Below are 8,539 nucleotides of genomic sequence, written 5' to 3'. Positions count from 1 at the left end.
CATATGCGCTTACTGAGTCTAGTCGTCTGTCATCCATTCTTCATTCCTGTCTAACATACCTGCACAAATCATTGGTCTAAAAACAGCTATTGGACTCTTGCCTAATCTCCTGCTGTCAGCACCATCACTTCACAGAAATGAAAACTAGAAGAAATGACACATTGTTCACATGGCAAGTTCTCGGTAACAATGTGAGGATTCTAGTCTAAGTAGCACTCTAGGTTCCTGTACAGACACTGACCAGGGAATTCCTTGGAGCATCTCCACCCTATTACGTGCGAAAATGGCTTCCGTTGCAAGTCTAGCAAAGCAACAGCCAGCAGGAGGAGCTGAGCGATTTCCCAGTCTGTGTTGAGAGCAGAGATTTCCAGACTAATAAAGCCATGATAGATTCAAAATTTCCTTTCAATGTAGGAAAAAAATAGACTAAGCAACGAAATACTGACTATTCCAAAATTACAGCTTTCATTACAAAATATTCAAACTGGACATCAGGATTTCAACAGAGATTGTTTGTGATTCCATTATTACTTTCCATTTTCTCTTGGGTCGGCACTTGAGGGAAATAAACTTGCAGGGCTGTGGGGATAGAGCAGGGAAATAGGACTGACTGGAATACTCCATCGAGAGATATTGTGGACTTGATGGGCCAAATGGCCTCCTCCTTTGTGACTCCTGCCTCCCTGCTCCTTTTTTCTCTTTTGCTACAGCATGTGTACAGTGACACCCTCTGGGCTGTAAGAGAATTGGAGGACAGCTTTCCAGCCTTCACTTTCTCAACAGTCCCATCACAGCAACACACAAGTTTCTTGCATTTACACCTAAGTTATTGTTGAATCATTAATTTCAGCCTCATACGCTGCTTCTGCATACTTAGTGTACTGGATAACAATTTCCTCATTCTTTTAACAGTGCAAATCTTCATTTGCTGGATTGTAGCTCTATTGTTCAAAAGCAAATGTGCCTTGGATTTATGCTGTCCTGTAAACACTGTAAATTTTACACTCAGCAAAAACTTGTCTGACTGCTCCCCCTAGTATTTCGGACCAGTATAAGTGAGGAGCTGAAGAAGGTATCGACTTCAATAGAGGGCTGCAACCTTCTAAACAACTCTTATTTACCCCCTTCCTTCACATGCAGTGATAATGATTTCATTTCCTCCCAGAAAGAATTTCAGTGTGTCTGACCTCCTCCACCCCCAAACTCAAAATTATTTCAGAAAAGGGATAGGTTTCCCATGAATATAACACGCCTGGAACTGGAGTTGCCCCAGCAGAGGTTGCAGACCAGGAGAATTAGGCAGCCTAGCTGCGTCCACTTGCTCCCACCGTCCCCAGTCTGTGTACGGGCCACACTAATTTTGTCAGGATCTCTAAATTACCTTTTCCTCTTGAAATTACGGCTTGTAAATTTTTCAGGCTTTGCAAAAACCTAAAATTATTCATTTTAGGGATGCAATAACCAGCTGCTCCCGATGGGCTGAATTGTATAACATCAAAAGTCAAGTCAATTAATCTGGAAGCCAATTGCAATTTATAAACCTCATGCAAACTTCATTAGGTCAGTTTTTGCAAATGTCTTCAAAGTACATCTTGAAAATAAATTTCATTTTCATTGTCTATCAATCCATCAACTACTTTTTTCTATTCATTTTCTGTTCCACTCATTCCACTGCATGGCCACAATGGGGCAGCACGGTGGCACAGTGGTTAGCACTGCTGCCTTACAACGCCAGGGACCCGCGTTCGATTCCGACCTCGGGTGACTGTCTGTGTGGAGTTTGCATATCCTCCCCGTGGGAACTGCTTTTACTGTATCCCTTTTCCCAAATATCTCTACAGATATACCGGGGACAATTATTCTGGCACTATTACACCCAGCACAAATCCCGCTACATCGGGAAAATACTGGTTGAACCCTGAAACTGGATTTTCCCGGGTGTCAAACAATTTGTGATGTTCCCAGGCCCACCCAGCAGATGTAATCTGGGTCACGCCCACGCAGTGTTAAATCATCATTTAAATATAGATTGGATTTGATTTATTGTCAGGTGTACTGAGGTACAGTGAAAAAGTACTGTTCTATGTACAATCCAGATTGTTCCATACATGAAAACAAAACATAGGGCATACATAAATACACAATGCAAATACATAGACACAGGCATTGGGTGAACATACAGAGTGTGGTACTACTCAGTAAAGATGATGTGTGAAGGGATCAGTTCAGTCCATAAGAGGGTTATTTAGGAGTCTGGTAACAACGGGGAAAAAGCTGTTTTTGAACCTGTTGGTGTGTGTTCTCAGACTTTTGTATCTCCTGACTGATAGAAGAAGTTGGAAGAGAGAATACCTGGGTGGGAGGGGGATCTTTGATTATGCTGCCCGCTTTCCCAAGGAATCGGGAGGTGTAGACAGAGTCTATGGATGCGAGGTAGGTTCACGTGATGGACTGGGCTGTATTCACGACTCTCTGTAGTTTCTTCCGATCTTGGGCCGAGCGGTTGCCATACCAGCCTGTGATGCAGCCAGATAGGATGCTTTCTATGGTGCTTCTGTAAAAATTGTTAAACGTCAATGTGTGCATGCTGAATTCCCTCAGTTTCCTGTTGTGCTTTCTTTGCTGCAGTGTCGACGTGGGTGGACCAGGACAGATTGTTGGTGATGTGCTGACTTAGGAATTTGAAGCTGTCAACCATCTTTACCTCGGCACCATTGATGCAGACAGGAGTGTGTATGATCCTTTGCTTCCTTAAGTCATGACCAGCTCTTTAGTTTTGCTGACGTTTGATGTGTTGGGTACTCTGGATCTGTGGAGACTGCGTTTACCTTAGCAGTAACATAGACAGGCTACCAACACTTGTAATAGTACAACACTATTTTGTTAAGCTAGAAACTGTTGAACATACTTTCACTGTGGGTTAACACGATGTTAGATTAAACTAAAGACCTATGCCTGTCCTAACCAGTCTATGCACTCAGCACATGGTGAAGATCTGTGTTGTAAGCTGTAAGCTCTGTCCTTCTGAAGGGCTGCATCCTGAATGAGCGGGAAAACTGATGCCCTCTGTCTTGATAGTGACCATGCCCTAACTGGTGATTGGCTGCTGTGTTGTGTGTGTTGATTGGTCTTGCAGTGTGTCAGTCAGTGTGTGTCTCTGTACCACCATATACTGATGTATATATTATGACATCCCCCCTTTTCTAAAACAAATGTGTTCGTGGCAATAAATGATGTAGTATGCGAATGTTCCTAACTATGTGTGGCGCATGCGAGCATATTTACAGGACTATGTACAGAAACTCTAAGATATTTACATTGGAAGGTGTCTGGTGCAGATGGACAGTATGTAACACAAAATATAACTAGAACAACAGTATGTACAAACCAGTGAGTTAATCAAACAGGGGAACGAAACAATCAGTTCATGAGTTCAAAGAGTCCATGAATTCAGGCAGTTCATAAATTCAGTCTCTGAGGTGGGCGACAAATTCTGATTGACCACCTCAAGGGTGGATCGAGAGCCGCCGGTTCAGGAGCGGGGTGGACTGTGTCAAAGTCAGGGGGAGGCAGAGTGACAGGGAGCTCTGCATAGCCCGTGGCAGGGTCAGCAGGAGGGTGAGGCGACACTGGAGGATCACGTGGCGAGTGTGGAACGAGACGAAGGGCGCGTCGATTGCGGCGCAGAATAGAGCCATCCGGTAGACGAACCAGGAATGAGCGGGGGGCCATCTGCCGAAGAACAGCAGCGGTTGCAGACCAGCCACCATCCGGAAGATGGACGCGGACGTTGTCATCTGGAGCCAGAGCAGCGAGATCAGTTGCACGGGAGTCATGAGCCGCCTTGTGCTGTGCACAAGACAGCTGCATCCGGCAAAGGACCGGAACATGATCGAAGTCTGGGACATGGATAGACGGCATCAGGGTGCGATTTGTGAGTAATTGGGCTGGCGACAGGCCAGTGGACAGTGGGGTAGAGCAAAGGCCAGCAAGGGAAGGTAGAAATCAGACACAGCATTGGCAGCCTTGCACATGAGCCGTTTGACAATATGTACCCCCTTCTCTGCTATGCCGTTGGATTGGGGGTACAGGGGACTGGAGGTCACATGGGCAAAATTGTACCGCCTGGCAAAGTTGGACCATTCTTGGCTGGCGAAGCAGGGGCCATTGACATAACCGTGAGCGGGGTGCCGTGTTGAGCAAAGGTTTCTTTACATGCACGAATGACTGCAGACGAGGTGAGGGCGTGCAACCATATCACCTCCGGGTAATTCGAAAAGTAGTCCACGATCAGGACATAGTCTTTACCCAGCGCGTGGAACTGGTCGATGCCCACCTTGGTCCATGGTGACGTGATCAACTCATGGGGCTGCAGGGTCTCATATGGCTGGGCCTGCTGGAAGCACTGACAAGTGGGGCAGTTGAGCACTGTGTTGGCTATGTCCTCATTAATGCCGGGCCAGTACACTGCCTCACAGGCCCTTCGGCGGCACTTTTCCACGCCAAGGTGGCCCTCGTGTAATTGTTCCAGGACAAGCTGCCACATGCTTTGCGGGATGACAATGCGGTCCAGTTTTAGAAGAGCCCCGTCGACTACCGCCAGATCATCACTGATATTATAGAACTGAGTGCATTGGCCCTTGAGCCACCCGTCCGTTAGGTGGCGCATGACACGCTGTAACAAGGGGTCAGCCGCCTTCTCGCAGCGAATTTGGACGAGGCGTTAATCCGAGGCAGGTAGATTGGAGGCCGCGAATGCCACATGGGCGTCAACCTGGCAGACAAATCCCGCCTGGTCACATGGAATGTTGACTGACCTGAAGAGAGCATCAGCAATGATGAGGTCCTTGCCTGGGGTGTATACGAGCTGGAAGTCATATCGCCGGAGCTTGAGAAGAGTACGCTGGAGGTGAGGCATCATGTCATTCAAGCCTTTCTGTATTATATTGACCAGCGGGTGATGGTCAGTCTCGACGGTGAATTGAGGAAGCCCGTAGACATAATCGTGAAATTTAACAACACCGGTCAGAAGGCCCTGGCACTCTTTTTCTATCTGCGCGTAGCGCTGCTCCGTGGGGGTCATCGCACGCGACGCATATGCAAGGGGGCCCATGATGAGGCCTCATCACATTGAAGGAGCACTGCCCCAATGCTGGATTGACTGGCATCGGTTGAAATTTTGGTCTCCTTTGCTGGATCAAAGAAGGCTATGACCGGAGCCGTGGTCAGTTTTGCTTTGGCTTCCCTCCATTCGCGCTCATGGGCGGGAGCCATTGGAAGTCTGTCATCTTCCTGACCAGGTTCCTGAGAGCCGTGGTATGTGAGGCGAGGTTAGGGATGAATTTCCCTAAAAAATTGACCATGCCCAGAAATCGGAGGACCGCCTTCTTGTCCTCTGGTGTTTTCATAGCTGTGATGGCAGCTACTTTGTCCGCATCCGGCGGCACACCCAATTGGGAGATTTCTGTCTGACCAAAAGAGCATTTGGCCCTGTTGAGGCGGAGGCCATGCTCATGTATACGTCTGAATACACGCTGGAGGCGACTAACATGCTCCTGTGGGGTGGTGGACCAGATGATTATGTCATCGACATAGACGCGAACACCTTCAATACATTCCATCATTTGTTCCATAATCCTATGGAACACTTCTGATGCAGAGATGATCCCAAACGGCATCCTGTTGTAACAATATCTTCCAAAGGGGGTGTTAAACATGCAGAGTTTCCTGCTGGATTTATCGAGCTGGACTTGCCAGAATCCTTTCGAGGCGTTGAGTTTGGTAAAGAGCTTGGCGCGAGCCATCTCACATGTGAGCTCTTCGCGCTTGGGAATTGGATAGTGCTCTCTCATAATATTGCGATTGAGATCCTTGGGATCAATGCAAATTCTCAATTCGCCGGAAGGCTTTTTCACACATACCATGGAACTGACCCAGTCGGTCGGTTCCGTGACTTTGGAAATCACTCCTTGGTCCTGGAGGTTCTGCAGCTGCTGCTTGAGGCGGTCCTTAAGGGGTGCTGGGACCCTGCGAGGTGCGTGCACCACAGGCGTGGCATTTGGTTTTAGTAAAATCTTGTAGGCGTACGGGAGCGTGCCCATGCCCTCGAAGACATCGTGGTATTGGTTGATAATGGCGTCGAGCTGCGCCCTGAAGTCAGTGTCCTGAAAGGCAGACACGCCAGCAGGAGAGAGAGAGTGAACTCTCTGAACTAGGTTCAACAGCTTGCATGCCTGCGCGCCAAGCAGGGAGGCTTTTGAGGAGCCCACGATTTCAAAAGGAAGGATGGCTTTGCGTGACCTGTGCGTCACTTCAAGTTGGCATGAGCCGCTGGCAGCAATGGCATTGCCATTATAATCTAATAGCTGGCAGGCTGATGGGAGGATGGCTGGTTTGACACAAAGGCTTTGGAGGTCAGACGCGCAATGAGATTGGAGGAGGCACCGGTGTCCAGGCAGAATCGTATTTGGGACCGGTTGACCGTAAGGGTGGCACACCACTCATCGTCCGGATCAATGCTGTATACCAGTAGAGGCTGGATTCTTTGCTTTGTGGACACCCTGTTTTTTGTAATGATACCGACTCGAAAAGGCGCCTTCGGGTCCTCGGTGTATATTGGGTAGCAGGTCCGAATCGGGCTCGGCGACCATGGGTTGAATTGCCCGGACATTCCGGCGAGGCTGGCTGGAGCGACGAGAGTTGGCAGGTTGAGCTGATCTGCATAAAGCAGCATAGTGGCCAAGTTTGCCACATTGCAGGCATCGTCGGGATTTGGCAGGACATTGCCGCTTTAAATGGGCGGAGCCACAGTTGCCGCACGTTGTAGCGTCAGTACGCTCGCTGCGCCACCGCGCATGTGCGGCGCGGCTGTACATGTTGCGCGCCTGCGTAGTACGTTCGTCGACGTCGCCGTCCCCTCGTCCAGTGCACACAAGCGTGGAAGTCCGCGAAAAGCGCGCAAAATGGACGCCCTCATCCAGGCTGAGGCCCTGGAGTTGCTCGATTGCTTAAACCCGTTCTGCCTCGTGGGGACCTTACCGCACCGTTTCAGCCGCTTGGATGTGGGGATACCGACTAGTGGCGTGTTCATGTAGCACGCAAGTCTCTATGGCAATCACTAGGGTGAGCTGTTTTACCTTGAGGAGCTGCTGGCGTAGGGGGTCGACTGAACACCAAAAACGATCTGGTCGCGTATCATGGAGTCGGAGGTGGACCCGTAATTACAGGACTGCGCAAGGATGCGGAGGTGGGTGAGAAATGACTGGAAAGGTTCATCCTTACCCTGCAAACGCTGTTGGAATACAGAGCGCTCGAAACTTTCATTCACCTCGATGTCGCAGTGACTGTCAAACTTAAGGAGGACCGTCTTGAATTTTGATTTATCTTCACCATCAGCAAAGGTGAGAGAATTGAAAATGTGGATGGCATGGTCCCCGGCCGTGGATAGGAAGTGAGCGATTTTCCTGGTGTCTGAGGCAGCTTCCCAGTCTGTGGCTTCAAGGTAGAGCTGGAAGCGTTGTTTGAATATCTTCCATTTGGCCCCTAGGTTACCAGTGATGCGGAGCGGCGGCGGGCGGACGCTGTCCATTTTGCAAGATGGCTAGTGGAAGGCAGATGACTTGCAGGTAGTTGTAAGAAGTTTTAACGTCCTTAAACTCCTGGTACCATGATGTGTTCGGTACTCTGGATCTGTGGAGATTGCGATTACCTTAGCAGTAACATAGACAGGCTACCAACACTTGTAATAGTACAACACTATTGTATTAAGCTAGACACTGTTGAACATACTTTCACTGTGGATTAACACGATGTTAAATTAAACTAAAGACCTTTGCCTGTCCTAACCAGTCTATGCACTCAGCACATGGTGAAGATCTGTGCTGTAAGCTATAAGCTCTGTCCTTCTGGGAGGCTGCATCCCGAATGAGCGGGAAAACTGATGCCCTCTGTCTTTATAGTGAGTGTGCTCTTACAGGTGATTGGCTGCGGTGTTGTGTGTGTTGATTGGTCTTGCTGTGTGTCCATCAGTGTGTATGTCTGCTCCATGATATACTGGTGTATATTATGACGTTTTGGGAGAGATTGTTTGCCGTTACACCACGCCACAAAGTTCTCTATCACCATCCTGTACTCTGAGTCATGGTTGTTCAAGATCCAACCCACTATGGGCGTGTCATCGGCAAACTTGTAGATGGAGTTGGAATCAAATTTTGACACACAGTTGTGTGTGTATAGGGAGTATAATAGGGGGCTAACTATGCAGCTTTGTGGGGTCCTGGTATTGAGGACTATCGTGGAGGAGGTTTTGTTGTTGTAGATCCTTACTGATTGTGGCAAATGGGTCAGGATGTCGAGGATCCAGTTGCAGAGGAAGGAGCCCTAGGTTTTGGAGTTTTGATATGAACGAAGCTGGGATTAGGCCACCCGCAAAGGATAAAGGGAATTGTGGTCAAGTTGAGATACAGACAGTACACAGCCCTGTGTATTGTGCAAAGGAAAACCAGACCGAACTGATCACCGATTTCCCCAGAACAATAGA

The sequence above is a fragment of the Scyliorhinus torazame genome, chromosome 4, assembly GCF_047496885.1.
Source record: "Scyliorhinus torazame isolate Kashiwa2021f chromosome 4, sScyTor2.1, whole genome shotgun sequence".
NCBI classification, from domain to species: domain Eukaryota; kingdom Metazoa; phylum Chordata; class Chondrichthyes; order Carcharhiniformes; family Scyliorhinidae; genus Scyliorhinus; species Scyliorhinus torazame.
Note: the sequence above shows the minus strand (reverse complement) of the source record.